The sequence below is a fragment of the Crotalus tigris genome, unplaced genomic scaffold (genome assembly GCF_016545835.1).
Source record: "Crotalus tigris isolate CLP2741 ecotype Arizona unplaced genomic scaffold, ASM1654583v1 scf7180000024461.2689607, whole genome shotgun sequence".
In the NCBI taxonomy this organism is placed as follows: domain Eukaryota; kingdom Metazoa; phylum Chordata; class Lepidosauria; order Squamata; family Viperidae; genus Crotalus; species Crotalus tigris.
In genome coordinates this window covers 2,505,937-2,527,142 of record NW_024100631.1, presented here as the reverse complement: position 1 = coordinate 2,527,142, position 21,206 = coordinate 2,505,937, and positions in this window count along the sequence as shown.

The window sequence follows — 21,206 nt, the reverse complement described above, 5'->3', positions numbered from 1 at the left end:
AAATGCAGAAATTATAATATGATCTCAGCATTCAGTAATTTGCAGTCTTAATGTACAGTGATGAAAAACTGTTATTTTATGAACTTTTCATTAAAAGGTTGATTGAAAAGTAGGATTTGTGGGCTGGCCTTTCTGGGTTTGGTCTTTCTTCATGCACATACAACTACCAGGTGAGTAAGTTTAAGATTCCTATTTGCACCTCTGTTTTAGAAGGACAGTTCTGTATTTTGATACTTCAATACAAATACATTTGTGCCTCTTGATACTAATATTTTGGCAGGTTCCCTGCAATCAAACCATGCATAAAAATAAAGGATAAGTGATTTAGAGAGAAGGGAACTTGGAAATTGCCTTTAAATTATATGGCATGCTATTATTGCACTAGGTTTGAGATGGTTTTCTGGCTGTGATTTTGAAGTTTAGCAGTTTTGCTAAATTGTGAAGTTTCTGCAGAAACGTTTAGCGTGCAGCATTTAAAACAATAGAATTTGGCGTCACATTTTGGCCATCAATCTCCTGCTTGGTTCAGGAATCAGAATTAAAACATCACCAAAAACTGTTTTTCCAAAGTCTGCTTGAAGTCAATCCCACGAGGTAGACCAGACCAGAAAATCAAGACCAACATTTTATTAAAATTGGCTGTGCAGAGAGTCCTCAACTTACATTGGTTTAGTGAGCGTTCAACTTGCAATCATTGGTTTAGCAACTGAAAACCTGGCTTATGACCGGTCCTCACACTTATAACCGTTGCAGCAAGCCCACATTCGTGACAAAGTCAGGCACTTGGCAACCGGTATGTAGAGATAATTGTCAACAACAGTTTGCTTAGTGATTATTCAAAGTTAACAGCAGTGAAAAAAGTGATTTATTAATGTTTTTCAGAGTTAGGACTTGTGCGGCGTCCCCGTGTTCATGCGATCCAAATTCAGATGCTTGGGAACTGGTTCCTATTTATGACCAAGGTCACGTGATCTCCTTTTGTGACCTGAGAAGCAAAGTCCATGGAGAAGCCAGATTCACGAACAACCGGGTTACTGACTTATCAACAGCACCGATTCGTTTAACAACCTTGGCGGGAAAGGTCGTGATTTAGGGCTCAATTATGTCATAAGCTGAGGACTACTTGTATTTGCGGTGGTTGCAGTGTCCCGCGATCGCGTGATCCCCATTTGCAACCTGAGACCGACCCAACCGGGTTTCTGACAAGCCAAGTCAACGAAGCAGATTTTCTTAAGGACCTCGTGATTCCTTTAGCAGCGGTAGTGATTTCTGTAAGCTCGGCCAAAACGGTCAAAATTGAGGGCGGGTAACTTAACCGCCTTGCTTAGCAATGGAAACCCTGGCCTCGGCGGCGGTTGTAGGTAGAAGTCTATGTGTAATGACGACCTTGCAAGTTTGACTGGTCTCGGCCTTCTCTCCTTCATACACGCTAGTGAATCAGGGTAGCTGAGCGGCTTCTGAATGCCGCCGTGTTTCTCTGGATTTTTAAAAAAAGGTTTTTCGGCCTCTTGGTCACTCTTGTAGACATCCTTGTCCTTACTCTGCACTTGAGCATATCCAGGAAACGAGCTCACCTCTCAAGCGTCAGGGAAATCGGAAGATTCAGGCAGTTCAGATGAGCGCAAAGATTGATTGCAAGCTTAAAAGCTCCTGAGAAGAATCTGGGCAACTAATAGTCAAAGGAAATGAGCAGGAGATAAGAAAGACATTCAAGGTGGGCTGGATTTAGATCCCTTGTGGGTGCGCGGGGTCTCATGACTGATGACGCCTTTGACCACCCCTCTCTTGGACTCGGCCTGGTCATCTACATCGCCCTCATCCTGGATCATTGGCTCTGCAGCCCAGTTGTTATTAAACAGATTATTTAATCTCCTTTCCATCCAAACAATATACTACAGGTAGTCCTCGACTTACAACTGTGTGTTTAATGACCGTTTGAAGTTTCAACAGCCCTGAAAAAAGACAGTTTTTCGCACTTATGACCACGGTGGCATCCACATAATAGTCGGGTGATCAAAATTCGGTGCTTGGCAACTGGTTTGTATTTATGACTCTTGCAGGGTCTGGCGTCATGTGATCCCCTTTTTCCCCTGATTCACTTAACGACGGTGTTACTAACTTGACAACTGCAGTGGTTCACTCAGAAAGGACGTCAAATGGGGCGGAATTCTGCCAACGTCTCACTTAGCAACATAAATGTGGGGCTCAATTGTCATAAGCCAAGGGCTGCTTGTAACGTTGGCTTTCAGTATTCTTTTATTCTTTTTTTTTTTTTTTGTCCCCCCTCTCCCCTTCGGCTTCCAGGCCAGCTGCAGGATAATAGTTTTGTATGTGGTGCCCTGTAACCTACTTCCTTTACATTCCTCAAGTCTTCATTTGTTTCCTTCAGAGATATTCTCAAGGGTGGCGTATATTTTAAAAAACGCCTGACGCTTGGAACTCTGCACGTTGGTTGGCTTTCCTGACAAGTTGCCAAGTCAGCAGGCCTGCTTAGAAAATCCACTTCATCTGTCCTTGGGAGAGGCTTTTGCCCAACAAGGTTGTGTTTTTTTTTAAAAAAAAAAAAAAAGAGAAGGACCTGACAGATGGAGTTGTTTGATAGCTTCATTCTGTCATGGGATGCCCAAACTTGGATTTGCTGCTTTTTTTGTTAGTGAAAGCTAAAGGCCAGCTGATTCCTGTAGTATTATGAAATATGCCATTGTTAAAATGCAGCTGTTGGTAACGGCTGCTGCTTCAGGTTAACTCTGCTCCTGCTGCTGGGGTTCCTGTGGGGATCCCCAGGGCTTCAAAAGAAAAGCAGAGAAAGGGGTTTAGAGCAGGCGTGAACGAGACCTTGGATTCCTTGAAAGGTTCAGATGAATCGACCGGCGTTTGATTCGTCTCCTAGATCTGGGCCAAGTCTCAGTGCCTGTGTTTGTCAAGCTGGGCCATTTACAGAATACAGAATGACAAGAGTTGGAAGGGACCTTGGAGGTCTTCTAATCCAACCCCCTGCTCAGGCAGGAAACCCTATACCAGTGGTTCTCAACCTTTCTAATGCCGCGACCCCATAATACAGTTCCCCATGTAGTGGTGACCCCCAACCACTTATACATCACCGGGTGCCAGGGGCGTGGCCAAAGAAAAGGGGGGAAAAATGGCGGACAGCCTTGTTTGGCGACCCCCGTGAAATGGTCGTTCGACCCCAAATGGGGTCCCGACCCACAGGTTGAGAACCACTGCCCTATACCATTTCAGACAAATGGCTGTCCAGTCTCTTCTTAGAAACATACAGAGCTGGAGCATTCACAACTTCTGGAGGCAGGTTGTTCCACTGACTAATTGTTCTCACTGCCAGGAAGTTTCTCCTTAGTTCTAGGTAAACCTCCAAGTGGCCTCAACGGCTCCCCAAAGGAAGGCTCGCACCAACACTCCTTGGTTGCCTCCAAATGTTAGATGAATCTTTCCCAAGGTTCCTGCTCCAGGGCCTTGCTGATATTTTTCCTACTAAAAACTTCCCAGAGCTGTTTCTCATGTTGCTTCCTTAACCATCCTCTTTGGGTACATTTTCTTAGAACCGCTATGAGATCACGTTTGGCTCTCGGTCTTCCTCTGCCTGAAGGCTCTCTTTGGGGATTAGGGCTGCAGATGGAAGCTTATCAGCCCTCAAGTGGAAAGCTCTGGCAAGGAGGAGGAGGAAGAATGAAACGTGGCCCAGATGCAGCTTGGAACGAAGTCTTCAGTTGACTTTGATACTCTTGGCACTGAGCGAAACAAGAGGCGTCCTGCTGGATCGAGCTACGGTGGATCAAACTCCGCTCCAGTGGCCAACCAGATGTTCCTGGAGCTCGCAAACAGCCCAAAAGGGCAGTAGAGTGGACAAACCGAGGTGAGCCGAGGTGGCGCAGCAGTTAGGGTGCAGTACTGCAGGCCACTTTAGCTGACTGTGCTCAGCAGGTCAGCGGTTCAAATCTCACCGGCTCAAGGTTGACTCAGCCTTCCATCCTTCCGGGGTAGGTAAAATGAGGACCCAGATTGTTGGGGGCAATGTAAATATATATATATATATATATTGCTTACTGGTGTACACCGCTTAGAGAGTGCTTGCACTTAAAGCGGTATATAAGTCTCATAAATAAATAAATAAACCATTTGACCAAGATGGTATAAGGCAGGGGGCCTCAAGCATGTCCATTTTAAGACATCATCATCATCATCAAAGTTGGAAGGGACCTTGGAGGTCATCTAGTCCAACCTCCTGCTCAGGCAGGAAACCCTATACCATTTCAGACAAGTGGCTGTCCAGTCTCTTCTTAAAAGCTTCCAGTGTTGGAGCATTCACCGCTTCTGGAGGCAGGTTGTTCCACTGATTAATTGTTCTCACTGTCAGGAAGTTTCTCCTTAGTTCTAGGTTGCTTCTCTCCTTGATTAGTTTCCATCCGTTGCTTCTTGTCCATTGCCTTCAGGTGCTTTGGAGAACAGCTTGACTCCCTCTTCTTTGGGGCAGCCCCTGAGATATTGGGACACTGCTATCATGTCCCCCCCTCGTCCTTCTGTTCATTAGACTAGACATACCCAATTCCAGCAACCGTTCCTTATATGTTTTAGCCTGCAGTTGCTCTTCTCTGTACTCTTTCTAGAGTCTCAGCATCTTTTTTACATCGTGGTGACCACAATTGGATGCCGTATTCCAAGTGTGGCCTTACCAAGGCCTTGTAAAGTGGTATTAACACTTCACGTGATCTTGATTCTATCCAGAATTCTGTGAGTTGAAGTCCACAAGTCTTAAAGTGGCCAAATTTGAGGACCTTTGGTATAAGGTCTCCTGCTTTGAGCTGGGAGTTGGGCTAGAAGACCTCCAAGGTCCCTTCCAAGTCTGTCCTGTTCTTTGCTCAAGACCTGACATAAATGTTTAAGATTCAAAGAGATGTTGGTTTCATGAAGGTTTATCTGAGACATTCCTTGGAAGGTGCTTCAAAGAGCCATGCATTTCTTCCTCGTTCATTTCGATAGCACAAGCTGCCTTTCCAGAAGGTCTGGTGGTCAACGACCATTTACAACCGTCACGACGTACGACTATAAGGGCGTAACTTGAGGACTACCTGCACATACCTGGTCATACCAAACCCTGAAGGCATTCTTGTGGTAAACCCGACAGGTTAAAAAGCAGAGCTGTGCAACGCATCCGATTGTAGTCCAACAACGGAACACGCAAGCAGCCAACACAGCATCTGTCAGTAACTCTTGAACCCTGCAGAATTTTGGCGAGGAAAGCAACTATTGTAAAGTTGTTGTTTTTTTTCCTGGAGGAAAATCTAAACGATTAAAAACAGGTCCTCTGGTTCTTTCTTTATCAAAAATGTGTTAGACCTTGGCCGTAGTCTCGAGAATATCATGGCTTATGTTTTAATACTGTTTTATTCTGCTGACTGGGGGTTATTTAATAACTGCTTCGTTTTCCCAGTGGGAGTTTCATTTAGAGGACAAGTTAAAAATTGGGATTTTTGTGGAATGGTTCCAGTGTTGCATATTCAACCTGGTTGAAATCAACTGGCTCAGACCTTGATGGTTTAATGGGGGAAACACACCATGACTATATATTTTATAGGCCTTGACTGAAGACTAAAATTGAGGTCAGAATTTCCATTGCTAAGCCAGGCGGTTTTTAAGTGAGTTGCGCCCCGTTTCATGATCTTTTTGCCACCGTTGTTAAATGAATCATGAGGTCGCTGAGCAAGTCTGGTTCCCCCGTTGATTTTGCTTAGGAGGGTGCTGATTTTTCGATCTCTCCTTATCTAGGTGTCCTGTTAAATACAATGCAAAATCCCATGGGGGGGGGAGCAAATCGACTTAGATCAGAGGTCCCCAACCTTTTGGGCACCAGGAACCGGTTCCGTGGAGAGAGGTTTTTTTCCACAGACCGGAGGGTGCGTGGTTTTGTGTGCTGCCTGCATCCCACGGATGGGGCTTTGCTTGTTTGTGCAGACTGGTTGCTGGCATGCCGTGGCCCAGTACCAGTCCACGGACCGGAGGTTGGGGATCTCTAACTTAGAGTTAAGGTTGAGTCCCCATGAATTCAGATAGCAAAACAGACATCGCCAATGGATTCCTAGCATGTTGGCATGCTTAGAAGATGGCTGACTTTTCAAGCCCTCCTTATCTGCCTTTTATAGGGGGAAAAAAAGTACACTGAAAAACCCCATAGCCTGTTCCATCTACCTTTCGTGGTAAAATACATGGGAAAATCCTATCGGGGCTCAAATCTGGTTAGGGTTAGGTCTCCGTGAATTGGGAGAGGGAAACGGTCACGGCCAATCAACTCATTGCTTAGGATTGCTTTGGCTTTTCCAGCCTACCTTATCTACGTTTCCGGGTAAAATACATGGGAAAATCTCATTGTGGGGCAAATCCACTTAGGGTTACGATGGTTTCCCCATGAATTGGAGAATAAAATAGGCATTGTCAACAGACAAATTGCTTAGGAGGGCTCTGACTTTTTGAGGCTGCCTTATTTCCTCCCTTCTGTCTGTCTGTCTGTCTGTCTGTCTGTCTGTCTCTCTCTCTCTCTCTCTCTCTCTCTCTCTCTCTCTCTCTCTCAAACAGCTGTAAAGAAGAGAAAAAGAGGGAGATAAGAAGGGAAGGGAGGAAGGACAACCAGTCTCCCTCCCTCCCTCTTCTCTTCTCTCTTCTCTTCTCTTCTCTTCTCTTCTCTTCTCTTCTCTTCTCTTCTCCTCTCCTCTACAGCTGTTTTCCATCTTGGTGTAGGAAGCATGTTTAGCAAAAGAAGAAGGGGGGAAGAAAACTTCCCATTGTGTTCCTCCTGAGGTTTATTTTATGAGAAAAAAAATAATAAATCCCATCCAGGTCACTGATGTTTCGGGCGGTGGTGGGTGGAATTTGGGCACAGAACAGGCTCAACCAGGAGGACGTAAGTCTGGAATCCCTTTGTATTCCGCGTGGAGGCAATGCCCAATCTTGGCTGATGCTTGCAGAAGCCAAGATGAGCCCGGGGCAGCGGAGGGCTTGCAACGGCAATCCCCCTTTTTTCCCCCTCCTCTTCTCCTTCCCTCCCCCTCTCCCCAGCCCCCCACCCCATATTTGGATGCTTAAGGGGAAATACTTGGTGAATTTCTCCTCCCTGTTGCTGCTCCTCAAAACCAGCCACAAGCCATAACAGAGGTGTGTTTTTCTAATCCCTTTTTCCAGCCTCCCAAACCCCCAGCTCCCCTCGCCCCCCCCCCAATCATCCTCTAAACCAATCTGGGAAGAAAACTCAGGAAGACAGCTGTAATAATATTACAGGCTGGCTTTTCTTGCAAGGCTGATATTTGGCCCATCGGCTTTGCAGTGCCGTAGGGATGGTTCGCACTCCCCTCCTGTAGAAAGCTAGCTTGTCAAGGCTTGAAGGTCTCTCCTTGGGGCACTTACTTCTTGGGGAGTGGGTCCAGCCCCCTCCCCCTCCCTTGCTGAACCAATTTTCAGATAGTAAATCAGCTGACTTAATAACCACTCGTTTAGTGATCGAGGGATGCTGCAAGGGTCCTAAGTGTGACTTTTTCACACAACCCTTACAACCTCCCCAGGGTCACCTGACCAAAACTCAGCGTGCACGCTGGCTGAGGAATTCTGGGAGTTGAAGTCCACAAGTCATAAAAGGGGCCAAGTTTGAAGACCCCCCCCCCCGTTGTAAAGGGAGACTTAACCCCCTCCCTGCCATTTTCACACATTTCAGCAGAGTTTGAAGCTGAAATTTAAAGCGTGTCGTGTTGAAAGGAACATTGGAGGTCTTCTAATTCAACCCCTTGCTCGAGACAGGAGACTTTAGACCATCCCGGACAAAATGGTTGTCCAATCTTGTCTTGAAAACCTCCCACGATAGAGCACTCACATTGATCAATCGTTCAATTCCTCCTTATCTGGATCTCCCTCTGATCTGCTTCCACCTATTGCTTCTGGTCCCACCCTTGGGGGCTTTGGAGAATAAATGGATACCCTCTTCCCTAGGATTGGAAGACTACAGCCATGTCACCCCCTAAGTCTTCTCTTTTTTAGGCTAAACCTCCCTGGTTCCTTTGGCCCAGAGGTCCCCAATCTTTTGGGCACTAGGGACCGGTTCCATGCCTGGCTGAGGAATTCTGGGAGTTGAAGTCCACAAGTCATCAAAGAGCCAAGTTGGAAGACCCCTGCTCTGTACCAAGGGTCTCCAAACCTGGCAACGTTTAAGACTTGTGGACTTCAGCTCCCAGAATTCTGTCTGAGGAATTCTGGGAGTTGAAGTCCACCCTTCTTAAACGTTGTCACGTTTGGAGATTCCCCGGAATAGAGGGTGGGGAAAAGGAGCTACATCTTAATTCAAATTAAAATCAAAATTAAATGCGTCATATTCTCTCAAAAGTTCCTCATCTGTTAAAAAGATGTTCTCCTTCTGGTCAATTAAGCCCTTGGCACTTCAACGCTGCAGGCCTGGAGTTGAGCAATTTTTCCAAGCTCTGCTTTCCAAGGTCAGTGAATCATATCCCAACTTCTCCAGCTGGGTGCTCTGATGGGCTGGGGTTATTTAAAAAAAGAAAAAAAAAACCATTGCATGTCCAAATTCTCGGGGAATGACAGTCCTCCTTCTTAGGAAGCAGATTGTCTTACTCATAGCTGGTCGTTGTTGTTTTTTCTTAATCGTGGCCAACTTTCCTTGCCAGCACAAATGATCCCTCCGGTCTTTTGAGATCTGCTGGTCTACAACTCCCATCGGTGGGTGGTTTTTGAGGGGGGGGGGAAGGTGGGGAGATGTAGTCCCAAACTGGTCTGGCCAGGAGGATGATCTCAGCTGTCCCCTTTTTTTAAAAGCCCCCCCTCCCTCAGGGTGAAAAGACCCAAATTGCTGTGTACTGAGTCACCGTCTGGCTGAGAATCAGTATTATGTCTTCAAATGACATAATTTCTGAAGGTGGAACACCCTTTTTTTTGAGGAGTGGGGGCCGGGAGTTTATGAAAAAAAAAAAAATCTTTGGGATAGGCAGTAACCCTCCCTTCAAATCTGGCTCGTTTTACATTTTAGGGGAAGTGGTAAAGCCACATTTTTTTTTATTTTTTGAGTAAGAAGAGATGCGGTGTTGCAATCAGCTCCCCTCTGTAAATTTGCCAGTCTTATTTTCCACCCTACAGTGGGCCACCCTAACCCTCTAACTCCAGGCCCTCCAAGTCTTTAATTTAATTTTTCATCTCTCTGGGTGAAAAGTTCTAGGTAGGCAGGTAGACAACAGACAGACAGACAGACACAGACAGATCAATATGGATGGCTAGAGAGGTACAGATCGAGACAGACATATGGATAGACAGACAAATGCAAACTAGATTGACAGGAGAAACAAATTAGGTGGGATGGATGGATGGAGATAGAGAAAGGGAGACTGATGGAGACAGAGATAGACAGATATGGATGGATGGATGGATGGATGGATGGATGGATAGATAGATAATAGATAGATAGATAGATAGATAGATAGATAGATAGATAGATAGATAGATAGATAGATATAACAGATATTATGGATGGATGGTCGGATAGATGAAATATAGAGATAGATGAATAGATAGGTAGGTAGGTAGTAGGTAGGGACGCCACAACAGTCATAAATACATGCCAGTGGCCGAGCCTCTGAATTTTGATCACCTGACCAAGGAGAGCTGCAATAGTCGTAAGTGTGAAAAATAAGTCACTTTTCCAGTGCCGTTGTCACTTTGAACGGTCACTAAAGGAACTGTTGTAATTTGAGGACCACTCATACTTCTGCACCGTCCTTCAGAGACTGAATGCTGTCCGTGGGTCCACGGGTCTCACAGGTAGATCTGGTTTTATTCCTGTTCCGAGCCACACCTGGCCCATCTCTTGTTTGCCAAGCTTTCAGCCCGGGGTGAATTTTTGCAGGTAAGCTGTCAGGTTCACTGTCTTTCCTTCCCCTCCTCAGTCACCCTGCTCCCTTTCACCCACCCACCCTTAAGTGGTTTTTCTGGTCCGATTGCTGTCTCACGAGAAGCTCTTTAGATCCTTCCTAGGGAGTAGTAACTGGAAAGGAGACCAGGCTGTTAACTTTGAGCCAAAGCAGATTTGCCAGACAGGTATATATTATCTATCTCTGTATCTATCTATATCTATCTATATCTATCTTATATCTATATCTATCTATATCTGTATATCTATCTTATATCTATATATCTGTATCTATATCTATCTTATATCTATATCTATCTACTGTATCTATCTATCTATCTATCTATCTATCTATCTATCTATCTATCTATCTATCTATCTATCTATCTATATCTATCTCTATATCTAATAATAATAATAATAAAGTTGGAAGGGACTTTGGGGGTCATCTAGTCCAACCCCCTGCTCAGGCAGGAAACCCTATACCATTTCGGACAAATGGCTGTCCAGTCTCTTCTTAAAAACTTCCAGTGTTGGAGCATTCACCACTTCTGGAGGCAGGTTGTTCCACTGGTTAATTGTTCTCACTGTCAGGAAGTTTCTCCTTAGTTCCAGGTTGCTTCTCTCTGTGATTAGTTTCCATCTGTTGCTTCTTGTCCTGCCTTCTCCTGCCTTTGGAGAATAGCTTGACTCCCTCGTCTTTGGGGCAGCCCCTGAGATATTGGAAGACTGCTATCATGTCCCCCTCGTCCTTCTCTTCATTAAACTAGACATACCCAATTCCAGCAACCGTTCTTCATATGTTTTAGCTTTCAGCCCCCTAATCATCTTTGTTGCTCTTCTCTATACTCTTTCTAGAGTCTCAACATCTTTTTTACATCACAGTGACCAAAACTGGCTGCAGTATTCCAAGTGTGGCCTTACTATATCTTTATATCTATCTATCTATCTATCTATCTATCTATCTATCTATCTATCTATCTATCTATCTATCTATCTACTGGCTGACACAAAGCTTGTTTCCTCTTTATCGTAATACTCCTCTCTACCTAGAATCATAGGATAGGATAGGATAGGATAGGATAGGATAGGATAGGATAGGATAGGATAGGATAGGATAGGATAGAGCTGGAAGGGACCTTCTAGTCCAGCCCCCTGCTCAAGCAGGAGGACCTACACCATCTCAGACAGATGATTGTCCAGCCTCTTCTTAAAAACCTCCAGTGATGGAGCGCCCACGATTTCTGGTGGCAAGCTGTTCCACTGGTTAATTGTCCTTAGTGTCAGGAAGTTTCTCCTTAATTCCAGATTGCTTCTCTCTTTGATCAGTTCCCAACCATTGTTTCTCGTCCTTCCCTCTGGTGCTTTGGAGAATAACCTGACCCCCTCTGCCTTGTGGCAGCCCCTCAAATACTGGAACGCTGCTATCATGTCCCCCCTATTTCTTCTCAGGGTGGACAGGATCTTGGAGGTCTTCTAGTCCAATCCCTGTCTAGTTCTTACACCATCCCGGACGAATGGTTGTCCGATCTTATAAGCCTCCAGTTTTTGGAGCACTCACGACTTCTGCCTCACTTAACAACAGAAACATTGGGCTCAGTCGAGGTCGTAAACTGTATTTTTCTACTGTTTCCTGGAAGGCTTCGTCTCCAAGCTGAGTCTGCAGCCCTGGCGGGTTGCGCATTTGAGGAATGTGAAAATCTGGCACAGCCGAATGCCCGGCTCAGCCAAGACGATGTGTTGCGGCATGGCTGATGTTAATTTAAAACAAGGAGGAATCCATTAGAGACAAAAGGGACAGGGGAAGCAGAGGGAGATGTCACGATTTAAGGAGGCAATTACTTACTCCTGCGTTTTCCAGAATTGAAGGTTGGCAGAGAGGGGGAAAAAAAACATCCCGGGGCGGAGGGCTTTCTCCCCTCTTAGAAATGACAAAGTGCTCTTGGATCAGGAAAAGGCATTTGAACAGCCATCTCTCTCTCTCTCATGTTTAAGACTCAAAGAACGCAGGAAATGTCATCAGACATCTGGTAGATTTCCTTGGCTGAAAAAACAGGCCGACCTCCATGTCTATCCTTATCTCTGCTTTGTTGCCAAGGGTTTTAATTTCATTAGGGACGTGGTTGCTTTGATAACAAGTTGAGGGAAAGAAAAAAGCAATGCAGGAAGCTGCACTGAGCCAGGCCAGAATCAGAATACAGCTGGAAGGGACCTTGGAGGTCTTCTAGTCCAGCCCCCTGCTCAAGCAGGAGATCCTATAGTACCATTTCAGACAAGTGACTGTCCGGTCTCTTCTTAAAAACCTCCAGTGATGAAGCACCCACGTCATCTGGTGGCAAGCTGTTCCACTGTGAATTGTTGTCACCGTTAGGAAGTTTCTCCTTAATTGCAGGTTGCTTCTCTCCTTGATTAGTTTCCATCCGTTGTTTCTTGTCCTGAATTCCGGTGCTTGGGAAAATAAGTTGGTCCTGTCTTCTTTGGGGCAGCCCCTGAAATACTGGAACGCTGCTATCCTGTCCCCCCTAGTCCTTCCTTTCTCTAGACTGGCCATACCCATATCCTGCAAACATTCTTCATACATTTGAGTCTCCCGACCTTTCATCGTCTTATTGTTCTTCTTTGCATTTTTCCCGAAGCCTCAGTATCTTTTTTGTAATGTGGTGACCATTAACCCTTGAGAACTGCAACAGTGATGGGCCACGTTACACAGTCTGACAATATATAGAACCTTCATTTACTTTAGGAATTTGGCTAGGACAACATCCCCCAGTTGACTTCCAAGAGGAAGGTCAGTCAACAAGCATTATGGAACTGTCCAAAGTGCTGTTTTTTGATCTCAGGTCTTCTGTTACCCAAAGAGGATGCCATTTCGTTGAGTTGCAAATGGAAGGGGGGGGGACTTCCTGGGATGACCTGTTGAAGTGAGTGAGTTGTGGTTCCTTTTGGCAAACCATCATGGCATTGTGCAATATTTCTATTTGCAGTTATGGAGGTTGAGGGCTGGTAAAAACACATTGCTCAAACATCGTGCCTCCTACATCTCTCTCATCTGATCTGCAACGGGTCTGCAACCCACCCTAATTCTAGTGCGCCAAACTCTTGTTTCTTCTTACTATCACTTGTATAACTATTCTTGTTCTTTTTATACCGTTCTCCAGAGGACCCTTTTTCCCTTCCACCCTCAAACATCCTAAATCACAAGGGATGGGCCACGGGATCATTTCCCACAGCAAAGCAATCCTCATTTCCTGAACCAGGGATGGATTACATCACCCTTCAGAGAAGATCTGGACAGCGCAAAGGACTGGCAAACAAGAAAGAAAAGATTATTTTAATTTGCAAAGTATCCTAGGCCAAGGATACAGAACAAAGCAACTCTACCCCCTCTGTTTTTTAATCATGCTGTTCCTGTTTCCTCACACTCTCCTCCCCAAATGTAGACATAGTTCAAAACCTATTTAATCCCTTCCCAGTCTTGAATACTTTTGGGTTGCATTGCTATCTATCTAGAAACTGTAAGGCTTGGAGTGGGATATACATATTGATGAAAAACACTGGAAATAAGTATATTTCTTTTAGCCTCTGTGCGGAAAGATGATCTTGTGATTACTCTTCCGGAACCATTTTTGTAGCGTTGTCAGGAAGGAAGGAAGGAAGGAAGGAAGGAAGGAAGGAAGGAAGGAAGGAAGGAAGGATAAACAGGCAGGGAGGAAGGAAGGAAGGAAAAACAGGAAGAAAGGAAGGAAAAACAGGCAGGTGGGCAGGAAGAAAGGAAGGAAAAACAGGCAGGGAGAAAGGAAGGAAAAACGGAGGGAGGGAGGAAGGAAAGAAGGAAAAAGAGAAGGAAGGAAGTAAAAACAGGAAGGAGGAAGGGAGGAATGAAACAATGAAACAAGGAAAGGGAGAGAAGGAAGGAAGGGCTTCTAACGTTTTTCAGTGCAGTAGTACACTTACACTTTCAACCGTTTGCTTTACGTTTCTACTTAATTTAAACCATTTACATGTCAATCTAATCATCAAAACTCCAAATTTCATTCCCCGCACCCCCATTTCAAACATAAAGTCCAGAAGCAGTTTCCAAGGGGAGACAAAAACTAGATACATTCTCTTCTCTCAGTCCATTTTGTCATCTTTGGCCATGCCATCCCTTTTACCACCCCTTCTTCCACGTCGAAAGCAGAAGTCTCCAGTCCACCTTTGTGCCTATAAATTCCTCGCCGATGCCTGGGGGAAAAAAAGGGGGGGGCCTTGTGAGAATGGGATTACGAACGATACAACACCGGCGGAGTTTGCGTGCCAAGGACCCAAACCACATTTCCTCTAGCGTGCTAGGGGATCTCCGCCGACGTCTTTCAGCTTCTGTCTGGAGGGGGGGGCAGAAAACGCGCCCCCTCTGCTCAAGCCACCCTTCCCTGAATTGTGGTTTTAGGGGGTTAGTGCAAAACCCAGACCTGGCATTTTCCCAGCCTAACAAAAACTGGGTTCCCACAGCTGGCAAAGCAACTTGGAAAGGGTGGAGCAGGGGTTAAATTGCACCGGAGGGGGCTCTTGGGAAAGGCATGGCCTTTGTGAATGATTTGTGCGTGAGAGAGAAGGCGAGAGCTTGGCATGGGGGCTTCTCCTCCCCACCCACTCAAAATCCGGAGGCCTTTTTCCCACTGCAGACACCTGTTTCTGCAGCCCTTCCCAGAAATACACCTTCATTTGGTGCCCCTTGCCAAACCTCTCTCTCCACAGGGTGGGGTGGGAATCCCAGACGAAAGTGTTGCTAATGTGAGCCGACATATCCCCACCTTGCTCAAGAGGTTTTAACCCTTGAGGACTGCAACAGCGGTGGTGTTTGAGGCGTCTCGCTCAAGCAACGGATTATGAATTGGGGGGGGGGAAAGATCAGTCCGTTCTCTGGGATTTCCCAGCTTGATTTTTGAGCAGAGCACCCCTTGTCCAGCCTCTGAGCACGCATGCAGCTTGGCATGGCTCCCCAAAGGCTAAAACATATAAAGAACAGTTCCAGTCATTGGAAACGTCCCATTTAATGAAGGACTAGGGGTGACATGATAGCAGTGTTCCAATATTTGAGGGGCTGCCACAGAGAAGAGGGGCTCAAGCTATTCTCCAAAGCACCTGAGGGCAGGACAAGAAGCAACTGGATGGAAACTCATTAAGGAGAGAAGCAACCTGGAAATAAGGAGAAATTTCCTGACAGACCAATTAATCAGTGGAACAACTTGCCTCCAGAAGTTGTGGGTGCTCCAACACAACACAACACAAAGAGATGGACACCCATTTGTCTGGAATGGTATAGGAGAACTATACCATCTCAGACAGGTGATTGTCTAGTCCAGTGGTGGCGAACCTATGGCACGGGTGCCAGAGGCAGCACTCAGAGCCCTGTCTGTGGGCACGCGCACCGTCGCCCCAGTCCTAGGCCTTCAGCTGGGTTTTATAAAACCTTTTCGCTTTAGGCCTCCGCCGCCGTGTGCAAAAAAAAAAAAAGGTTCAATCAATCAATTTCAACTTCTAGAAGGAAAAAAAAGATCTTGCAAAGTTGGAATTGATTGATTGAAATTTTTAGTCCCACCCAGTCTGCCGTTACCACCGTAGCCATGCCCACCCAATGGGCCACACCCACCTGGCACTCAACGATGCATAAGTGGGTCTTGGGTTGCAGTTTGGGCACTCGGTCTCTGAAAGGTTCGCCATCACTGGTTTAGTCTCTTCTTAAAAATTTCCAGTGATGGAGCACCCACGATTTCTTGGGGTAAGCTGTTCCACTGGTTAATTGTCCTCACTATCAGGAAGTTTCTCCTTAATTCCAGGTTGCTTCTCTCCTTGACCAGTTTCCAATCATTGTTTCTCATCCTTCCATCTAGTGCTCTGGTAGACAACCTGACCCCCCTCTGCCTTGTGGCAGCCCCTCAGATACTGGAATACTGCTATCATGTCTCCCCTATTCCTTCTTTTCTTTAGACTAGCCAAACCCAAGTCCCGCAGCCGTTCTTCGTATGTTTTAGACTCCAGGCCTTTGATCATCTTAGTAGCTCTTCTCTGAATTTTCTCCAAGCTCTCAACATCTTTTTTTGTGATGTGTTGACATTGGCTGCAGTATTTCAGGTGTGGCCTCACTAGGGTTTTATAAAGCAGTACTAATACTTCGTGTGAACTTGATTCTATGCCTCTGTTTATACAGCCTAGGATTATTTGACCCTGTCCTCGCGCTCAACCCGGTCATCTGCTATATCTAACAGAAATTGGCAATTTACCCCTAAAATTACAGCCACCTATTCAAAAGTGACCTCTAGGAGCTTTGTGGATCGTATCTGCCGCCTCTTCTTCACTCAGTCTCCATGACTGATCATCAAGGGGCTTCACCAAATAGAAAAGAGTTAGGAATCTGTTGGAAATGGTATGAGGGGAGAGAGAGAAGAGAGAGAAGAGAAAGAGAGGGAGGGAGGGAGGGAGGGTCCAAAGGACAAATTGAACTGTTATAACATCTTTATTTTGCGAGATTTAAGATCTAGTTATTGGGAAGGGTTTGGGGTTTTTTGTTGTTGTTGTTGTTTTTTGCTTTTCATCAAACATCCCGAATGCAATTGGCCCTAGCTGTTTCGCTCATTCCATTCCATTTCTTTCTTTCTTTTATGTAATCAGTCCCAGGTGTGACATTGATCACAACATCTGGCTCTGCGCCTCCCTCCCTCCCCATTCACAAATGGCATGGAAGCCGACAAGCTAAATCTCAAATATTTCACACTCCACTTTCTGCCAGAAGAGATGGGAGAAATGTGTCTTGCATCTGTCACTCGGTTCAAGCAGAGAAGCAACGCTCTGAGCCTGCCGCCTTCCGGACATCTTGGAGTAGATGGAGAACAGGCGGCGATGCACCTTCAGGCCATCATCTGTCAGCCTTGCATAGCAAAGCAGATGAGAAGCACGAGTGGATGAGTGGAATGGAATGGAACAGAACAGAACAACAGAATAGAATAGAATAGAATAGAATAGAATAGAATAGAATAGAATAGAATAGAATAGAATAGAATAGAATAGAATAGAATAGAATAGAATAGAATAGAATAGAATAGAATAGAATAGAATATGGAGTGGAGTGGAGTGGAATGGAATAGAAGAGAAGAGAAGAGAAGAGAAGAGAAGAGAATGAAATGGAGTAGAGTAGAGTAGAATAGAATAACAGAAATAGAATAGAAAGAATAGAATAGAATAGAATAGAATAGAATAGAATAGACAATAGAATAGAATAGAATAGTATAGACAACAGAATAGAATAGACAACAGAACAGAATAGAATAGAATAGAATAGAATAGAATAGAATAGAATAGAATAGAATAGAATAGAATAGAATAGAACAGGACAGAACAGAACAGAACAGAATAAAATAGAAGCCTCACCCTTGTTAATTCCAGGGGACCCATGCCCAGACTTAGCAAATAGCACATTTATTCACCCCATCTGGCTGTGGATTTGGTTTAGATCTTTCTATTATTATTATTATCATTTTTGCAAGACTGGAACTTTTCTCAGAACAGACCGGCAAATTATTACCATGCTGTAATGCCACGATGGAAGAAAGTTCACTGCCTTTGGCACAGCCGGGACTATTTGCCTTATCGTTACTGTTGTTACTGTTGTTGTTGGTCCCAAATGCGTTGCAGATGTTGCTGGCTGCGGAGTGCAGCCCTGGCAACTTGGCAGCCGGCCACCGAAATGCTAAACTCTTTACCCGCTGTGGGTTGAAAGCAGCAACAGAGGGAGACTGAGTCACCCTGAGGGCAGCAGCAGAAAAAGGGGGCCCAGCTCAGCTCTCCAGCCTTGGCATGGAAAGCAATTCAGATCGGCTTAGCTGGCTCCCAAATCAGCTTCAAACAACCTTGAGGGAGGCTCTTGAGATGCCTGAACGCTGACCCAGGGTAACCACTCAGACACGTCAGTCTGGGAACCTGGGTTTGATTCCATTTAATATAGAAACGAGAGCCGGCTTTTCTTGAAAAGGCAGGCCTCAACACTGAGAATGCAGTCTGTTAAAATAGGATTGGACTCCTTGGGTCTAAGAAGATGGATTTAGCACGCAGAGGCTTGCTGGGACCTGGGTTCTGATAATAAAAGAAAATGGGGTCTTTTGGTGCTCTCCAAAGCTTCGTTGTTTTCTTGGGATGTGAAGAATTAGGATAGGATAGGATAGGATAGGATAGGATAGGATAGGATAGGATAGGATAGGATAAGAGCAGAATAGAAATTAGAACAGAAAATAGAATAGAATAGAATAGAATAGAATAGAATAGAATAGAATAGAATAGAATAGAATAGAATAGAAATGAGAATAGAAATGAGAATAGAATAGAGTAGAGTAGAGTAGAAATGAGAATAGAATAGAATAGAAATTAGAATGGAATAGAATAGAGTAGAAATTAGAATAGAATAGAATAAAGATGGAGTGGAATAGAATAGAATAGAAAATAGGGAATGGAATGGAATAGAATAGAATAGAATAGAACAGAACAGAACAGAATAAAAAATATGGAATAGAATAGAATAGAGTAGAATAGAATAGAATATGGAAGGGACCTTGGAGGTCTTCTAATCCAAGCAGGAGAACCTATATACCATTTCAGACAAGTGGTCCTTGGTGCTCTATGAGCTTAGTGGTTTTCTTGCAGATATTTCATTACCCAACTAGGCAACATCATCAGTGCTAGAAGGGAGTGGGGTTTGCTCTCTGTTTATATACAATGGCTTGCCCTGTCAATATTGATTAGGCTGTTGGTTACTGTGATGGTTTGAGTTGGTAGTTCCTTGTTTGGGGTATTGTTTACGACGTGATTTTTGCTCTACTGTTAATCTTGGTGTTAATCTCTATTCATCTGGACGTTGATTGCTGACAAAGAGGCATTTTTGGTCTTTTTGTCACTTCCACACACCTGAAGTATAATTCATAATTTGATGTGCTTTAAAGATCAAGGGGTGTTTGTGCTTTGTGTGAGTGTGTGTGTTCCAAAGATGATTCCGAGGGAAGTTCATTCTTTTAGAATATCAGCCAAGCATGTCTATAAGCAATGCATCTCAGGAGTCACACCATTTTCTTAGAGGACTATGTTGACAGGCAGTGAAGAAGTCACTCCTAAAAACAGGTGAGGTCCAGGCTGAAGCAAAAGTCGATTTAATGTCATTGGCCTTGCACGGAAACTAAGCTAAAAACTCCTTCATGGGGCTGCCTTTTTCTGTAGAGTCTGGAAAAGTTTTCAGGATTTCATCCAGACTTTTAAACCGCGTGGAGTCTTAAGGCCTTCTATTGTGTATTTTGGAGGACCAGGTCAACATTTGACCTGGAATCTGGTTCTCTTTTTCCTCTCTTTTTTTTTTCCCCCTACCTTTTGTCTCAAGAGTTCTGATATTGTCCAAGGCATCCAACAGCTTTACATATTACGCTCACACAGTCCGGGCAGCGATCCAGAACTGTGAGCAGGAGAGGAACTGGCGAGCCGAGCCAGGAAATTTTACATCCATCAATTCAGGACTCGTGCCAAAGCTGACACGACGATGCAGTATGCACACAAGGCCAGCAAATTCACACACACACACACACACACACACACACACACACACACACACACGGATACACACACACACACACACACACACACACACACGGTCTGCAGAGATTCAGCGCCTCCCTCTTCCATTTTTTTTTTTTTTTTTTTACAGAAATCTTGCTGGAATGGCAAAGGAAATTGTTATCAGAGTGCCAGGAAAATTATCACCTCCTTTAGCTGGTTGGGGACACTTTAGTGAAAACAGATTGCAATGCAAATTTTCACTGCAGGCACACCCATTAGTTTAGAATTATGATGGTTATTATATAAACGACAATGTGAAAACGCAGTTGCCGGATCTTTAGATCGTGTTGGCTGTAATTTGCACTGCGTTCTTCCCAAGAACCTCCTAGCTTAGCTGGCTCAGGAATTCTGGGAAATGAAGTCCACGAGTCATAAAAGAGCCAAGGTTGCCTACCCCTGTCCTAGGATATTGTAATGGATCAGTGGAGTTACAGGGTAATTCTATTCTATTCTATTCTATTCTATTCTATTCTATTCTATTCTATTCTATTCTATTCAAACTGTTGTAACTCAAGGACTTCCTGTAGTTGATCAGGATAACCGCTTAGTAAACTCTTGTGCAACCTCGAGGAGATTCTTTTAAAAACCCAAAACCACATTGCTCTAGCATTCTCAAGCAATCCAAAATCTCTTCGGAATCCGCCATGTGGAAATGCCTACCTGCTTTCCCCCATTCGAAAAGGGGGGGAAAAAAAGTTTGCCTGTGAAAGTCACGGAAAGAGAATGATTGTTGTTATTATTTATCACGATTTCTGGCTCTGAAGTGACAGGGTTTAGCGGAGGGCCTGACGTAATGTCTCCCCAGCGAGTCGAGTGGAATTAGCAGGTGTGACAAGTCTCGGGAGGAACGGGAGAGATAAATCTCTGACAAAGAGGCAAGACTGGTGGTGAGTTTGGTTTTTTTTTTATTATTTTTAAATATATATCTAAGATCAAAGATTTAGAGACAGGACTCCAGCTGGGTTCATCTGATGCTGAAATTTCCTGAAAGTTTTTCACCCCTCTGAGCGAGACATCTGTTTTTGCGTCTTATCTCGGATGGTTTTAGAATATTTTTTTTTCCTGACTTTGGAAGGAAGAAGGGATGGATTTCTTGATTTCATCTCTCTGAAGGTTTTCTGAGCAACAGAACAGAATAACCAAGTTGGAAGGGACCTTAGAGGTCTTCTAGTCCAACCCCCCACTAAAGCAGGAGATCCTATACCATTTGGCAGTCCCATCTCCTCTTAAAAACTTCCAGTGTTGGTACACCCACAACTTCTGGAGGCAAGTGTTCCACTGATTGTTCTCACTGTCAGGAAATGTCACCTTAATTCTAGGTTTGATCTTTCCTTGATTATTTTCCATCCATTGTTTCTTGTCCTGCCTTCAGATGTTTTGGAGAATAGGCTGACCCCCTCCTTCTTTGTGGCAACCCCTCAAATATTGGAACACTGCTATCCTGTCACCCCTAGTCCTTCTTTCCACTAGGCTAGACATACCCAATTCTCAGTTCTAATCCAGACAAAAACATCCTGTTTGTTTTCAGCAAGCAAGACCAGAAATATTTGATTTCTCTCGGTCCAGTTCCCTGCACCCTTCTCAATTTGAGAAAATCCTGACGGACAGATGCCATCGAGATGTCTTCCTTGAGTCCGACTACTGTGGTGGGAAACTAGAAAAGAACATG